Source organism: Amblyomma maculatum, chromosome 8, assembly GCF_055883805.1.
Source record: "Amblyomma maculatum isolate TAMU_Amacu chromosome 8, ASM5588380v1, whole genome shotgun sequence".
In the NCBI taxonomy this organism is placed as follows: domain Eukaryota; kingdom Metazoa; phylum Arthropoda; class Arachnida; order Ixodida; family Ixodidae; genus Amblyomma; species Amblyomma maculatum.
The window spans coordinates 117,890,137-117,908,092 of record NC_139351.1 but is presented as its reverse complement, the minus strand read 5'-3'; the positions used below and the strand labels follow the sequence as shown (position 1 = coordinate 117,908,092).

The following is a 17,956-nucleotide window of genomic DNA, read 5'->3' as shown; positions in this document are numbered from 1 at the left end:
AACGTTCTAGTCGAGCGAAAAGTTAGTAACTGCAGCGATTGCTAACCTCTTTTTCCCCGTTGCTAACTTCTTGGTAAGTTCTTGGACCGTTACTAACTTTTTACTACTACGTCTCTGTTACTACCTCGTGTGCCCAAGTTAGTAACTGAAACATCCCTTTATACATGTAATTTTTTAGGCGTTTATAGGTGCTATTTTTAAAATCTAAGCAAGGCGGACAGAGCTCGAAGACTAATTAAAATTAGCTAGGCAGCCTTTTTAGTTTCATTTTGAGAGGGAAATATATCGTGAAGCTGAAGGCCGTAAACATATAAGTTGAGTACAGTTTTAAAACTTTCATTATGATTATGCATCTAAAAACGTTTATCTCGGCCATAGACATCTAAGAGGATTCCCGCCTTGCAGATTTATAAGAGGACGTCGCTGCACGGACGCTGAAGTATTGTCGCTGAAGTCACGTTAATTGCTTCTGTGTCATCAAATAGGCAAGCGTATTCCGTATTTTCTGTATCCAAGGGCTTTTTACACCATTTTAAACATGCAGAATGTGAGACATGAGCTTAACGATCTCTGAAATGCGTACATGTTATCCGAATTTTTCTAACTGCATTGCCAATCAAGGAAAACTTAGAACTCGACTCAGCGTCTATGTTGAAAGCCTTCAATTGTGCAATATTATTATGCAGCCATTTATATGTAGTTTGTTGTGTAATTGTCCAATCACTAAGTTCTATGACGCACGTGTCCATCTAGCTGTGCACATGATTAGGCCACACCGATGCTACTCTGTCAGATTTCAAACTAATGAGCTGTAAACGTTAAAAAAATAATAATCACCCTGTATATCGCACCTCAGAGGAACTTGATAGGGCAATGCTTTGTTGATGAAGCATTAAACACTTTTTGCGTACCATTCATGAACTCCGATCCCCTATTCACCTTTCTGTGAAAACGGAACAGGAAAAATAAATGAAAAGTAGGGCTAGGTGTTGCATTTATTAATAATATACAGTATAAATGCCAACAAGCTCAGCAAATAAGGCAGAGTAAATGTGTCCAGTGAACAAAACGATCAAGTCGAAAAGGAGGAGCTATAAAACCTGCATGTGTTTACTTTCACGCGGCCACAGGGCCATTGCATAGACCTCGGAAACAGAGGAGGCGACGCCGCAGCGCGCGTAAGGCAACACCGCGAGGGAAGGGCTCTTTGTTCTTGGCGGACACGGCAGTGGTTGTTTGAAGCGAGCGATCGGCGCCGGCTGCTCTCGTTTCGGATGAGGCGTCTCGTCTACACCTCAATGAAACCCGCCGGCGGTGCGTTCCCACGATATGCTGTGCAATGGCTATGTATGACCTTCGCCATCGACTCGGCTTCCATCCCTCCTCGTCATCGTTGAGCAGAAACGTCACGAACTGCAGCTTGCCGAAAGTGGCCTGAGTGAGGCGGCATGAGGAAAATGACTGTCCTACGTAGTAGCATGTATACATTTTTCTTTAAAATAATTTTCGATTCCTTCTAGTTTCAGTTGGTAACCGTCGAAAACTTCGGGTACTTTTCTGGAACTTTGCATTCCTAATGCTTGCGGATGACTAGTTTTCGGCAACTTATCGCTGCGCTTTAAAACACTGTCACAGCAGCAACATGTTTTCATTTTCCTGCAATGCCTGCCTTGCAGCTGCAGCTGGCTTCTCCGATATGCCTGGTCAGTTGACACCTGAGTAGAAAAAGGAAAACATAAACCTTGCTTACAGCGAACTAAAGAATATTACTGTCAGTTTGATGCATTTCGAGGACGCTGATATACACGTCTGTTCTCTATGCAAAAGTCTTTCACATGGCGCACATGTCCAGACTCAAAATATTTGATCCATTTAGCTATGTTTGAGCCCCGAAAAAAACCTGTCAACCCCAGGGGAGGCTGAGATCCGGCAGCTATCAGCAGCGGCGCGCCGGCTCCTGTTGCCATGCCTGCTACGCTTCCCCATGCAGACACCAAACTGGCCGGTGGACGGCGGTGGCGGCGCCGACAGCGCCGTCGGTTCAGGCTCCTGGCGGGTGCACGATTGTGTTACGTTACGTCGGGGCACAGTCGCGCGGGAAGCCGCTTGTTGCCCGTTTCGCGTGCGTGCGTGTTTGTCAAGCATGTTGTAGGCGTTTGATCAGAACATTATCCACGTGTTAGAATGGCTACGGAACTCCGTTCATTCGAATACCATTGTTTAAAGAGCGCAAAAAGATAATCAGTGTTAAAGGACAAACGCAGACCGATGTTGTGGATGCTTTGAAGAACACGGACTTTGGTCATGCCTTGGTGAGAGGACGGATGGAGGTAAGTGATTTCCGAACCTAAATGTGCAATGTGGACTGCCGCCTGAATAGGGCACCTTTATCAGAGTAACAGGCAGCGATCCGCGATGTTTGATACGCGCATCCGTTGATGTCCTGCCTGATCTAGCCTCGATCAGAATGGCAGATGAAAACGTGGGTTTCTGACATGTTTTTCAGTGGAAAGTAAGACTTTCAGACTCACATGAGCATTTTCAAGCATTCAGAAATACTTCTCATTAAAGGGATAAATATTGAAAGCCCTTTTGCGGCAATTCGGCTATGTTCATCCCCGGGCATTCTAACTTGATGTATTTCCTAACACTGCATTTTTCCTTTTTGAATAGCTTACACAGGAAGAAAATGCTCAGCTTCGATTGTTTTTGCCTTGGCTTACCTTGAATAGGGTTGTTTCGCACAATCACTGTGATCCGACTAATGCGATTGGGCCAGTAGTGCAGTGAAAACAGCTTCGTCGCGTATGTCTAGTAACAGAAACGATGCAACGTAATTCAAAGAAACGTTAGAAACAGTATATGTTAGGCTTGCCCTTTTTGTGTTATGTGTAGATTATTCAGCCCTGCAGCTCTTCATTTTGGTGTTTCTTTTCAGACTACAAATCTCCCACCAGACGCAGCAATTCTGCATGATGAACTGACCGTTAATGGACACGTGGAGTTCATGAAAAAAGAGGTCAAGCGGCCTTCTCCTCATAACGCGAAACTATTCCATTTGATGAAACAGACCAGTGCATCAAGGAGGCAGTGGATGAAAGACACGCAGTCATCAACAGCTGAAGTTATCGAAAAGTACCCTGCTCTATCGAATGCGGAAATGGTGAGCAGGATGCTATATTTATTCCTTTTCCGAATTCTTTCTCGCATGAATGCCCAATGTCCTCATTCAAGGTACAGGTGAAGAACCCTATCTAAGTTCTTTAACAAAAACGCACGACGGTTTGAAGCCGACTGGGCCCCTTCTTCATGGTGTAATTTTAATCAAGGCGCAGCTTGCCTTTTTAAGCCGTTGTGTTGACGACCTGCGCGGTCGCAAACCATGGATGTGCGAAGAGGGAAGGGTCTGGCAACCAGCATCGAACGTCTCCTATCTCGGCCGAAAGACCGCCACCCTAAAAAAAAATATTCAAAGCATGGTCTACAAAACCCCTGCTTGGTCTACCCGGCTTCATATGTAGGGGAAAAGAAAAACTTCGAGGAAAGCATGAAGCAACACAGAGCGGACGTTTGACAACTGCATAGTCAGCCAGTGCGGTGTCCGAACACTGCAACAGATGCGATCACAAAATCGACTTCAATAGAACGGTTAGTATAGAAGACAATGACACTTATATGCGCAGGAGGCTTTTACCTGAGTCGTGGCATATTCAGCAAACAACGGGGAATGTTAATCGCTCTCTTGGGACCCTTCCCTCTTCATACATCTATGGTTTGCGGCCATTGACACGGAGGTGGTCAATGCAGGGGCTTAAAAAACCAAGCTGCGCCTCGCCCGGAGTTACACCAAGAAGCAGCCAAGTCCGCTTCAAAACTTCGTGTCTTTCTGTTGAAGAACTTTGTTGGGGTTATTCACCTGTACCTTAAGGTAAATTTCCCAACCAGACAGACTTATGTCAGGTGTTTCCTTTTGTGTCTCGATTTATGTTTTAATATTATCGATAAAAATATTGAGTTTTGTAATTAAGTGAAAATTTTTCTCATTCAAGCTTCATGAGGAGTTCACCGCAATGACAGGCATAAATTTCGCATCGAAGTTGTTGACATTTATAAATCACTACGGAGCACGGTGCTTGGAGCTGGCCAATTAGGGCCGACGGTGTGCCAAAGAAACAGCCTCCGAGATAGGAGCACGTCTCGAAAAATTGGAAGGAGGCACAAAAAATGTATGTATAACTTTTTCATGTTCATAGTCTTGCTCAGTGCTATAACAGAATTTTGGTTGACTGATTGCTTCGTGGTTGGTGCTCTACGCATATTGCCGATGCTTCCGAAGGAGCAGCCCAGATTTCTGAAAGGGCCGGTAAGTGTACTGTTTCATTTCCCTTCGATAGTTTACTCATAAAATTGGCACTAATGTTGACTCATGGTATTGGCGCAGGACACCTACCCCGCTCTTTCTTTGGAGACTTCGCAGCTGCATGAAGCAAAAGAAATCGTCGCCACTTTTGAGGCACTCAATATGGATGCCATTGACCAGACGGTATTGCAGCTGTTATAGAAATATATTGGATTTTTGATATTAAATACAGCAGCCACAACAAGAACACATTTGCTGTTTTAGAACATTTTTGTGGCCTTCAAACATCAACCAGGACCCTGTCAGTACTGCGCCCCATATCGTGCATTGAAGAGGGCTTGAAGAAGACTGCATAATGTAGACTTGGAGGGAAAATAAAAGTTCAGTCCGATCTGCGCTATTTGAGTATATTTTTTCCTGGCTTTTAAACAGTGCAAATTTTAGTTCCTGATCAACATCCATGAACCAAACTTCTGGCCCCCTGTACTTTTGACAATGAGCAATAATTTGATGAGAGTTGATTGGAGTCTCTTGTGTAAAAGAAGGCAACTTTTTTTAATTTTTCAGTTTGCGTGCCGTGAAAACACCTTCTGCAGATACCACATCCATGGCATTTCAGCTAGGGCTATATAGGAGTGCAAATTTCCCTTTTCTGTTTAGAATATCACATGCGGATATTTAGCAAAAATGTCATGAATAATGTTTTTACGTGTAAAATTAATACGCATGTTGTGCTTGCGAAATAGAAGCCCGGGATGAGATGATGAAATATTTTATGCGAACAAAATTTATATGTACAGCCGTTTGAGATGCACCTATTAAGAAGTGTGCGCATAAATTGATTCGTGAGCATGCTGCATTTCTCCAACAGTGCGAAATAGAGCAAGACATTTGCTCCTCACCAAGTGCAAAGCACCGAATATGAATATATTGTAGTTATAAGTTTGGCTTGGTACAAAATGTGCATCAGCAGAATTGTTTGTGCATATTAATGGGCTACAATTACATGACTCTGGCTTAAATTCAAAATGTAATACTGATTTTACCGATTTTAAACATATTCATTGTTATTACTTGCAGAGCAAAAGGTGCCCTCCCTGTCCATGTAGTTCAGCTCAAGAAGCAGTTCTGACGTGAGCAGCAGGAATTTTAAAAGTTTTATATGTATACATATTACTAGCTCAATGAGTTACTGCCCTTTTAGCAACTGCAGTTAGTAACGACAGGGTTAGTAACTTTTACTAACTTACCCGTTACTAACTTCACTTACTAACTCAATCGGTTGCTACCCTATTAGTAACTGAAGTTAGCAACGGGAAGGTTAGTAACAGTTACTAACCTTGCCATTGCTAACTGCACTTACTAACAAGGTAGTAACATATGTGACAAGCAGTTGCTACCCTAAAGTTAGTAAAAATACTACCTTTTTTCTAAGAGTGTATTGTGAAGTGCCCACGTTCCAACTCCACGCATCCGGGAATGTAAAATTGGGCCCAAAAGAAATCCGACTAAAGTAATTGCACATTCAAATTACACAGATCCCTGCTAACATGACCCTCTTACACTCTAGCTTTATTGTCTCGATGTCTGTGCATTTTTCTTTTATTTTGCGGTATGTACACCATTGCGGCTCGATATTTGATTTTCTTTTGTTCCCACCGCCAAATGAGGGGTCTTTTGTTCCGCTAATCTCATCGACATGTAAATCCTGCAGGCCCATCACGAACTCTCGATCGTCAAAGAACGGAAAGCGTCCGCCTCCCGCCATTTCCTTTTGCGTTTCTTTTTTCCGATTCCCGAGCGACGCGCACCCTTCTCCTCCCTGGCGGGCACCTTCCTCGTGTTGCTCTTCTGTCCCTGAACTCTGGCGCGCGCGTAATCCGGTGTAACGCTTCGCAGGACAGGGCGCCTTTTTGCCTGCCTGGCTGGCTGGCCGAACCCTTTGTTTTCACCTGTGATGACTCATTCAATGCATCGTTCTCCTCTCGTTTGTCTCTGCCCGCCGCCGCCGCTGCCACAGAAGCAGCAGCCAGCGAGAAGGGGGCGCGCCGTGTTAATCCGGCTTTGCGCGCGGGAGCCGAACGGGAGCCGAAGCGTCACGCCATCCGCGGCTCCTGCTATTCGTCTTCTTTAGGGTGCCTCGATGCCTAGTCTTCTTCTCCGGCGGACGCTGCCAAACCGGCTAGGAGAGGAGATGGGTCGTGCTTATCGTCGCACTGCAAAATAACATGCAGTGTTGGATATGCCGTGAGCTCTAACGTAAAGCTGCGGGGAACGATGCCCGTCGATTTTTCGCTGCGATACCTGTGTGGGGAATTTTCTTCGGCATCAATAAGCGGCGTTGCCAGGGCCATATAAGCACGTTCACCGCAACTAGGGCTCACTCGTTCATTCAGTGTCGGGTAGCTTTTTGGATGACTTCTGGGCCGGACACGACATTGGTCCTACGGATGTGGGACTCTTGTCGTAAGAGGTTTTGATTGGTTGTCGCAGGTACGTTGATCGCAGATATGGATAATAGTGCGCGATGAGATTGTGGGGCCGATGTCGGACCAGTGTTGTGATATCCATGGACCATTGTCCGGCCATCTGCGAAACTTTTGTTCAGTCGACTGTGGGGGATGTCGGACTTGTATTAGTTTAGGGGTCGCGGGGCAGCGATGGACCATTTGTGGGACTAATGTCGAGTGTTGATCTTCATGGCCAGCGGGCCTCGAGATCATATAGCTTGAAAGGAGCTTACCTGCCGCCGTGCGATCCAGACTAGCTCGTTGAATGTATGCATTTACATGTGTCTATAGGCGTGCACGCTATCTCTATTACTATATCACTGCTTTTCCCCATGGAAGAAAAAGATTATGACGGTATAAGGTGTCATTTTCTCGCATGATTGCTGTTCACTATATAACCGGCTAAATGTATCCCAAAGCACACTTCTCGGAAGTTACTTAGCCCGCGCCAGCTGATCACAGAGTGCACCTACGGTGATTTTCTTGATTGGTCTCGATTGGTTTGCACAAGTGCAACTGCTCGCCAGTCACGATAGCAGCAGACGATGAGGTAGACAGTTAGTCGTTCTCACGGAGAAGTGGTTATTAGTTGGCGACGTCTGTATCTACTCCAGTGCTGCACATATTTAGCGAGTCGCATTTAGTGGATGCTGGAATCTGTAGTGCGACCACATCTCTGCGCTCGCTACGTATGTATGCACGCGTCGCGTGCGCCTGCTCGCGGCCGATGAACCGGAAAAACTCCTCCAACTTGCTGCTACTGCTCTGCCCTGGTGGAGATGCTGGGGGGAAGGATGGAGGGCTCGTGTTTGTCTATAGCGTCTCGCTGCTACGGAGCGTGCTGGAATTACACGGTGTGGACAAACACGAGGTGGTACTGCGCATGCATGCATCGCAATCAGCGGTCATGCATGGAATTTACATAAACTCCTGTCGTCAAAAAACAAAAAACAAAAACAAAACTTGCTTTTGTGCGGCCAGAATGAGTAGCGCCCTTCGTTCCTTGCTCTTTAGGTTTGCTTAGACCGTCAGAGTCGAGCAGAAATCTTGTTTGTGCCTCGCCGGTTGTTATACCAACTGTGATGCCAGTCTTGTCGAGCGACCGAAGCCAGCTAGTGAGACCGACGGCATGCAGAACAGATATCTTTTTGGCATGGGGGCCTTTCCTCCTGTCGCCTTTGGCGCGCCATGTGCTCATAACTCATCACTAACGGACTCCAATGTGGCCCCAGATTTCTCCACTTAATGATTGCGAGGGATGTAATCCTTGCGTTCGCATCGACCTGTTCGCCCTCTTCTTCCGCGCTCCACTTCTTAACATCTTAACTTAAGATCTCCGATTTAGACTCCTCCGTTTTTCGCCTTGAGGTGGTCTATGTTGCAGCGGCATGTTTTATTATTAGTTTTTTTTTTTAGAACGCTTTTGACAGGGGTCTAGGTTTTTGTGCATTTTTTTTTGTTAATAATTTCAATTATTTCTCTGCCCAGCCGGACCTACTTTTGATGGACCTCTGCATGTAATTCGTGATACTATAAAGGATATTAAAAACGACGTTTATAAGCAAAACACATATTTACGCATGAAAATAGCTACAAATGAAATAAGTACCATTTAAGCAGTATACGCTTTCAATAAAATAATAGCAAAATGCATCCAGATGTATTTCATGGACGCAAGACGATGCGCTGAACGTTGAGCACACAAGAGCAAACACTCTTTCACAACGATAGTCCAAAGGCAAATGCCTCCCCATGTACACCTCATTTTGATATCCGTTCCGCTGTTACGTGCCCTCTTTTCCTCGTGCACTTTCGTCTTCTCTCATATCTATCGGGATTGGATGAGATGTCCGCTAAAATGATAAGGGATGAGGCTCTGAAAAAGCAAATGTCCAAAGTCTTTAGTGATCTCCGCTTACGTGGATGTTTGCTATCTTCAGTGAACGTGTCCGGGAACAAAGATTTCAACAAGAAGACTACAAGCTGTTGAAATAGTGACTAATAGGGAGGGAGACTTGACCCTGAAAAAGACCACTCAGAAAAATCGGAGCCTGCTCAGGTTTCTTGATGAAAATAATCTCGTGCAAAGTCATCCAGGAGTGAGTATAAAAAAAAAGCGTTTAGTTATTTTGTTCGAGGCTCACACGCACCGGAGCCTTCCTGGACACTGCGGCGTCGCACTCCACACAGGTTGGCCCATGAATACGATAGTCGGGCCCGCGGCGCTATTCAACCCCGCACCTGCGCGCAGCCGTACCGGAGCGAAGGCGTCGCGTGTTTTCTTTCGGAATGTGTCGAACGGTCACGTTGTATGGATGCGTTTCCTTATTTCTTTTCTTGGAGCGAAGCAGTACATGTCTCATTCGTGGTTTATTCTCTGCTGAGGCCGAAAGACGCATGCACCTGCTGGCAGCTGTTGGGCCGCCATGAAAACGTTTTCTGTTTTCTTTTTTTTTTTCCGTTCAGAGGGCCCAATACTTAGGCTGGTACTCTTCTTTTGCAAATAAAGAAACACCCTATTAATGTCCTGAATTCAAAACATGAATCACCCTATAATGATATAAAAATGGACCAACATGTTCTCTAACTCACTCTGGGTTCGATTTTTATTACATGAAGAAACGGAATACCCGCGGTCGGCAGCACGGGCAAATTCTCAGTTAGAAAAGGTTTGAAGCTCTCGAAGTTACCGGGATTTTAACCGAGGTTCAAGTCTCCTCCAACTGCTAACATCAAGTTCCCTGGCGCGTTGGTTGAATTACTTCTGCGATCCCTAATTACCTGAAGTGAATGTTGTCTGAGGTGGTAATATGCTTCTGCTGTCAATAGCTTTTTCCAAGGAGGCCAGTGCTCCGCAACCAGGTAGAAAGGGATTTCTACCTGGAAGGATTTCTGTGGTACCGTGTGGAAGACACGTCAATTTGTATTGCTCGAATGGTGCGTGCCCAAGGACAACATATTTAATGCCTAGGAGCATAGGGGCATTGCATGGCTTAAAACCTGGGGTTTCAGCATGGGAGAAAGGTCATTTTCTGAAATTTCTAACAAGTAAACATGTAATTCATTCTATATTCCCCTACGAGAGCTCCTCGCTTTCATGGTTCCTCGACGCCTTCGCCGGTCTTCGCTGCATGCCCTTCGTGCTAACATCCAGCGTTGCGACAGTGCCTTCCAGTACGGGGCAGGTCTTTACCAAAGTTTTGCGTGCCGAAGTATAGTTTCTGGTTTCGGGTCAAGTCGTACTGTAGGACGTTAAATTAACTGAAACTCCTCCACGGCTTCTTTGGCGTGAACTGACATTGGCAATTATCGCCACACGCGGTTAACGCTTAAGTGTAGCATTATCATGACAACACAGTGCGAGCCAGGTGGGTCAGTCGAAGCTTATGACGCACCTGTATTTTGACTGAAGAGACTTATCAAGCGCTTATCTGCTCACCCAAGAAGGTGTCAGCGCTTTCGCTGTGTCTCTAATGAAGATCACGACGGTTAGTACATTGCCACACGCTTGATTTGGTTTGTAGCGTTTTAACGTCCCAAAGCAACTCAGACTACGAGGGACGCCGCAGAGGAGGACTCCGGAAATTCCGATCAGCTGGCGTTCTTTAACGTGTACTGACATCTCACACCACACGGGTGCCTTCTTTTTCGCCTCCATGGAAAAGCGGCCGCCGAGGCCGGGATTCGATCCCGCATCCCTGGGAACAGTAGTCGAGCGCCGTAACCACTGCGCCACCCCGGTGGGGCGGAGTGCTGAAGTGTTTCCCGTAATAATCCATACTTGGCCGACGGAAGCCCGCGCATCCTTGAATGAATTACTATAGCGAAAGTACCAAGAACTCTTCTGTCTCGAAGGTGCCAAAACGCGCATGCAAGCATCCAAAACTACCTCCAACACCTCCCAACTGCGCTGCTCCTCCATGGCCTTTTGTGTAGTACATCGATCCGCTAGCGACTGGCTCGCCACCCCGTTTCTTTAGAAACCTGTAGGTTAAGCTGTGGATGCCTACGGCTACCAAAAGCACGCCGATTTTTCGAGAAAGACATGGTACACATCGCTGCTCCGCTCCAACATCTCATTTCGGCGAAATAGGCTGCATCGAAAGGAGAGCTACACCAACTCTTTCCTCCCGCGGCGCTCTTTCTTTTCGCAAATAGAACGATGTGTCTGGCGCGTTCGATGGGGCGCATTTCATTTCCACGCGTATGGTTCCGGCGACACCACCGCCGCGCCGCCGTTGTGTTCGTTCGTTCCTCTGAGATTCTCCTCGCTTGAGCGGCGGCACAGAGCGGCCGCGTTACGCCGTCTTCTCACGCTCGGATGCCCGAGACGTGCCAGAGGGTGTACCCGACATGTCGACGATGACTGATCCGCGCGTCTTTCTCTTCCGACGGCGGATGCGGTGTCTGTAGGTGGCGGCGGCGGCGGCATACCGCCGCGATCGTTGTCGTTAGCGTCGGTGGCTGGCGCGCCAGGCCAGGCGAGGTGTGTAGCGTGTTACCTTATACTGCCGCTGTATTTGTTACGGTGGCTTCACCGCATGTGTTGGTTATAGTTGGGGGCGTCGCAGGCGTGCGGGCTGTTGAGGATAAAATTGAAAACTACAGTGCAGTTGTTTTTAAGGAGAAAGCCTTTAATGGCTCATGCTCGCTGCCATGACCATGTCTGTACGGCCACAAGAATTGCCACACTCCTTCGTTATGTTCCACAGAATACCGCGAGATTACGATGTCATCGGCCAGTCTACCGTGAGAAAGAGTTAAAAATAAATAAATCGTGTCTCCACCGGGGTTGGAACCTCCATCCCTTGAATCCCCAGCCGATCGAACGCTTTAACCAACTGTGCCACGCCCGCGGGATCGTGAAACGCACATCATAATTCTTGTCTACCGTGAGGATGATATGACAATGACGCTGCAATTAGTGATGATTACAACGATGACAATAACAATTATAATGACGGTGCATTTAGTTGATAATGATAATGAGAGCAAACGTGATGCACCGTGTGCATCAACAACACTTAGGCTTTCGTATTTCTGCAGTGTAGATTCAGTGCTCTAAATTCGAAAGTGCCTTACGAGGCATAGAGCACGCTCGTCTCCTTGCGTTTCCCGGCGCACTTTGAAAGCCGCCGTGTCGCGCACGTTGAAGAGTGGCATTGTACTTGTCTTCGTGTTGCCCACCTCGGGCCTAGAATTCTGGTATTAGGACGAAAATTTTCCTTTATGTCGGTAGAAACTGCGGAGTTCCGTGACGTTGGCGCCGTGGTACGGGAACTTATACGTTAAACACGTATCACCCCGACGTAATTAAGCGCAGCCGCCCGAGCATCCTAGCGCCAGAGCTGGGTGAGTGCGTCGCCTGGTACTGCCGAATGTCCAAGTTCCAACCACGCTTTCGGTTCGTTCACCAAACATCTTGAAACCCTTCACCGTCGTCTATTGCTCGCGACATAAACACAACCATTCGGGTCTCTGGTTGCGTCGCTAGAACAGCAGGGCATCGCCCTCCGCGGAGCGTCGCAGTGATGAGGCAGGGCTGCCTAAGTAACCCGCCGTGCATACAAAACGCCCTGCGAACAAACCTTTACCTGCGCCTCCGCGAATGAGAGGAGAGGGTAGCGTGTCGGGTGCGTAAAAACAGTGGGCGTGCACAGCCGTCGCAACGCTGACGAGATAAACGACTCGTCCAGTCGAGACGTCACGCACGTCGCCGGGCGTATTTTGTTTATCTTTTGTGGAAGGCAGTGGGTGGTGACCACGGTGGTGCACGTGATACAGTTGAAGCTCAACACTGCCCCCCGTAAGAGCCTGAGGGTGTCTAGTGACCATTGGCGTCGTTTATTTTGCGATCTCGTTTGTCCATTTTCTTTTCTTTGTGCGCGTTTCCCATCCTAAACTATGCATGCTAAGCGTTCCTCCCTGAATAGCGGTCAGTGTTTTCGGAGCGTCAGGACAGTCTTCCTGCGCACTGTGCTTGTCTTCGCCTCGCTTACCCGCGTCGTTTTCGCCGGGCTGAATTGAATGCACTTTCCTGATCTCGCTCAGGGCGCATAGCGCTTCCTCATTACTCCATCTCGGCGAGCGGTTCAAACTCGAGTTCGTTTTAGCTTTCAACTATATGGAGAAAACAGAAGGCGGAGGAAAATAATCGCCTGAAACAATTTTATCTGAGTCCATATGTGCAGGATTCGGTGAACAGAAGCTCTGGGCCCGTATTCCGAGTTTGTGTCGTGATCAAAGTGTCGCTATGTGTCACAAACCCCCGCCTTTACGGTCACAAGAGGTGCGGGATCCTCTTTACGATTACTCGTCGTTCCTCTATGAGGGTTGTGAACACATTTAAAAGTTAGGCCGGTCAACCCGTGAAGCACGTGTGTCGGTGTGTGATTGAGGAATAAGTACAAATAGGTCACTTTCTTTTACAAACAATTGAAGGTTTATAAATAGCAGACCAAAATTACACTGATAATAATAGAGTACAATGAAAGAGAATACAACGCCACGACAAGATATTGATAAAGACGAAGAAATAAATGATAAGAGAAAAAAAAAAATAACCCGACAATGAACAAAACACTGTGATAAAAATATGAAGACTATAAAGATAATAAAGCAGGTATTTCAGATATTATAAGTATGAGCAAAAGTTACATAAGAACACAGCGTAAAATACTACTAAGTCAGGTCAAAAGTTAACAAAGCGAAAATAATGTTCGATTGAACAACAGTCCGAAGTTCTCACGTCTTTCTTGTTTGCTGAGGCGTCGAAGGCTGTGTTGCTCGGTAGCGGCGGCCGTACAGGTGCAGAGGACGATGCGTCGATCGCGGGCCCGAAGAACACAATACGCTTTCGGAGCACCGCGGAGTGGCCGGAAGTTTGAATCTTCCCAAACGCACTGGTGAGGGCGTTCTGCTGTCGGTTATTTTATACCCTCGGCCGACTACGCAGCAGCCGCGTCAAGGACAGGCGGTCACTGCCCCATCGGCTTGTCGAATCTTGTCCAGAGGAGCGACGGAGTCCCGTGAATTTCGCTCTATATTCCAGCCATAAGCTCCCGCATCTTCCGCTGTATAATAGGTGAGGCAGCTTGTGACACTGCCCCCCACTGAAGAATATTGCCTCGGAATATTCTAGAACTCCACAAGCGCCGAGAACGATGTTATTACGCCCCTATAGAGGGGTGCAGTAGATTGGGTCCGTTCAGTGCACTGAAGATCGTTCGTCACTCACTACCGTTCATGACGCGCACCATATACGCACTGATCTGAACCCGCACACACCACAACACTGTAGTTCTTCAGTCATGTCTTGCACACATGTCACAAGTCACGGATCACTGATAACAATCAAGTGCACATATATACAGGCACATCGTGTACGATTTTCATTACACAATCAACACAATGCAGCTATGCAGTAGTGCAAGCTTAACAACTATTCCAGCCGGCTCATGTAATCTGCTCCCACGTTCTCGCTGCCTTTAATATACTCGACACGGAAGTTGTATTCCTGAAGCTTAATACTCCAGCGTCTGTGTCTTCTTCTGCCGATATTACTGCCCCGACAGCTGCAACAATGGTGTCGTCTTTCCTTTGCTGGTATCTCTTCAGCATATTGATGTGGAATATTTTTGTGGCATGGCCCAAATCCACTTCATAGTCGACATCGCCCCTGCGGCTGATGACCGAAAAGGGACCCTTCCATTGCATGAGCAGCTTATTGTGCTCTGTGGGAAGAAGAATAAGAACCTTCTCTCCCGGTTTGAGTGAGCGTCTGCGGCTCTTGATGTTGTAGTAGCGGCTGTAACGCTCTCCTGCGCGCTGTAGCTCTTCGTGGGCAAGTTTACAGGTATTTTCCAGTCTGTCCCGTAGAGCAAGCACATACTCGTACGTCGTTCGCAACTCGTTAGGGATGGTTGCATTCGTCCAAAGCTCTCTAAGTACAGCCAGGGGTCCACGCACATTTCGCCCATATAACATTTCGAATTGGGAAAAGCCGAGGCTTTCTTGGGGCACTTCCCTGTATGCAAACAAAAGTGGAGCCAGGTAGCGATCCCAATCGGTTGGTCTCTCTTGACACATGCGCTTGAGCATTTGTTTAAGCGTGCCGTTAAACCGTTCGACTAGGCCGTTCGCTATCGGGTGGTAGGGAGAGGTATGCAGCTGTTTTACTGACAACAGACGGCTAACCTCCTTCATTACTTCGGACGTAAAATTCGTGCCCCTGTCACTGAGGACCTCTCTGGGCACTCCTACACGGGAAAACATTTCGACAAGTGCTTCGGCTACCCTTTCGGTCTCGACGCTAGGAAGTGCGACTGCATCAGGGTACCGAGTGGCATAGTCCACCATGGTCAGGATGTACCGATTGCCTTGAGCGGACTTCGGGTTGAGTGGACCAACGATGTCGATCGCCACTCTCTGAAACGGTGTCTCAATGACGGGCACTCGAACCAAAGGCGCTCGTGTGGTGTGACCCTTCGGAGTTGTGCGTTGGCACAGATCGCAAGAGGCAACGAACCGCTTAGCGTCAGCCTGCATTGCTGGCCAGAAGAATTCTGTCTGAAGCTTCAGTAGGGTTTTCTTCGCGCCTTGGTGGCCTCCCATCAACCCATCATGTGCCAGCTTGAGAATAGCTGATCTGTACTTTTGGGGCACAACAACTTGAGTGTACTCCCCGCCCGACTCGGCGACGTATTTCCTTTGAAGGACGCCGTTAGCAATGAAAAACTGGTGGCTACCCTTTCCTTTCTTCGCTTGCGGCGGGCCTACGCGATCGAAACACGAGCGTAGGGTCGCGTCATTCTCTTGCTCTTGAACCAACTCTTCGCGGCATACGCTAGGGAGGCCTTGCAGGACTTTAAGCTTTTTCAGCGTTTTATCCCTGCACGCCTGCGCTCTAGTCACTACCGGACAAGCTTCAACGGCATCCGAAATGGGTGCGGGGCTCTCGGTGTCAGGCGCTAGCTCTTCAACTTTTACTGCTGTGGACTTCGTAGTCTCGCTTTCTGTTGTCTTGTGCCAGTTCGGATCGGGGTCGTCTGCTGGCCTAGCACCTTCCACATTTCCCAGCACCAAATCGTACAAGGGATTCTCCATACACTTAGCGAGAAGTCGTCCCTGAAAGTACGGGGTGTCGACATCGACCCAAGCTTCTGGGAGCATTAGGACTGAGCGGTCAAGTAGGTAAACTGGAGACTTCGTATCGGTGATATCTTCTTTCCGTACTAAGTCCTTTCTTACCACCACCGTGTTGCAGCCTGTGTCTCTCAGGACTCGGACTGTCTGGCCTCCGATCATGCCGGCTACGACAGGTAAGCATTCCCTGACGGCGCATTCTTTACTGGTGAACCCAGCGTTGATGACGGGGATCTTCCCTCCATCCTTAAGTTCGAGGTATCCGTTCTCAACACATACTGCAGCGGACTCCCGATTTTCTTCCCTCTGTTTCGGGGCCCCATTTGCCCAGCATCTCCAGCTTGGATGACCTGGTTTTCCGCATTTGTGGCATTTCTTGGGCGGTCCCGATCCGTCGGATGGGGCGGCCCGGCAATTTTCGGGGCGGTGTCCCGTGCGTGAACAAATAAAACATTTCTTTTCATCGCTGCTCTTCGCATCCGATGATTGAAGCAAAGTTTCCCTTCTCTCGGTCGTCTTGGAGACGGCGTTTTCTGCCTTATTCTTCGGGGTGCTTCGCTTTCCGAAGTTTGACCAGCCATGGGCCTCCATATACTTTTCTGCCCTTGCTACTGTTTCAGAGAAGGATGTGTCCTTCTTTTCTTTCAAAAACATTTGTAGCGGAGTGGCGCAGTTAGAAAGGAACTGTTCCTTTAGAATCAGGTCAAAGAGATCTGCGTACTCTTTCTTTGTGTCCGACAGCTCTATCCATCTGTCTAGGAAGTTCTGAAGACGCGTCACGAACTGTGAACACGTTTCCTCGTTCCGGGGACTAGCAGACCTGAATTTTTCTCTGAACCCTTCCTCTGTCATACGGAAGCGAATCATGAGTGCCTGCCGGAGCTTGTTGTAGTCCAAGCACTCGGACGCAGACATGCGACTAAAAACGCTGAGCGCTTCGCCGCTTAAACATAGACTAAGGGCTGCAGCCCACTGGTCGCGAGGCCAATTCTGACTCTCAGCGACGCGCTCGAAACGCATGAGGTAAGCGTCAAGGTCGTCCCTGCCCTCATTAAAAACCGGCATCAGCTTGTGCGGGCTTATGCGTTCGGGCCGAGCAGCTTGACTCTCCCCCGTTTCTGACCTTGACTCTCCGGTGCTGTTAGCGTCAGTTGCCGGATTTTTAGGTAGGTCTCGTCGGAGCATCAGTAACTCCTTTTCTTTCTCCATCTCCGCCATCCGGAGTTTAGATTCTAGTTCTGCCTCCTCTTTCCGCCGCGTACGTTCCTCATTGCGTTCTTCTCTGCGACGAGCTCGCTCCTGATCTACCCATTTGAGCAGCTCTTGACCCTCAAAGCCAAAAGTTCGGCCATACTCAACAAGCCGTTCTAACTCTGCATCAGCCATGTTAGGTGGAAAGCGTTATGCAGTGCTAGGATACAACACTAAAAAAATTGCACCTACTCCTCTCTCCCTCACCGACACTTGGTTGACCAGTCCTGTTCGCGGACGCCAATTATGTCACAAACCCCCGCCTTTACGGTCACAAGAGGTGCGGGATCCTCTTTACGATTACTCGTCGTTCCTCTATGAGGGTTGTGAACACATTTAAAAGTTAGGCCGGTCAACCCGTGAAGCACGTGTGTCGGTGTGTGATTGAGGAATAAGTACAAATAGGTCACTTTCTTTTACAAACAATTGAAGGTTTATAAATAGCAGACCAAAATTACACTGATAATAATAGAGTACAATGAAAGAGAATACAACGCCATGACAAGATATTGATAAAGACGAAGAAATAAATGATAAGAGAAAAAAAAAATAACCCGACAATGAACAAAACACTGTGATAAAAATATGAAGACTATAAAGATAATAAAGCAGGTATTTCAGATATTATAAGTATGAGCAAAAGTTACATAAGAACACAGCGTAAAATACTACTAAGTCAGGTCAAAAGTTA

The 17,956-nt window shown here is 47.6% G+C and overlaps 1 protein-coding gene and 1 long non-coding RNA gene across 3 annotated transcripts in view; both read left to right on the top strand.

The window, feature by feature from the left end:
- LOC146182297 (tyrosine-protein kinase transmembrane receptor Ror2-like) overlaps window positions 1-17,956 on the top strand; it is a 502,076-nt gene that overhangs the window by 31,740 nt on the left and 452,380 nt on the right. The gene's annotated exons all lie outside the window — the stretch shown is intronic.
- On the top strand, window positions 4,155-4,575 carry LOC146182298 (uncharacterized). 2 transcript variants are annotated; one of them, XR_014700052.1, is made up of 3 exons: window positions 4,155-4,226; window positions 4,343-4,363; window positions 4,442-4,575. It is a non-coding gene; the product is annotated as an uncharacterized LOC146182298 (long non-coding RNA). The 2 variants fall into 2 exon arrangements; XR_014700051.1 differs by having other exon boundaries at window positions 4,337-4,363.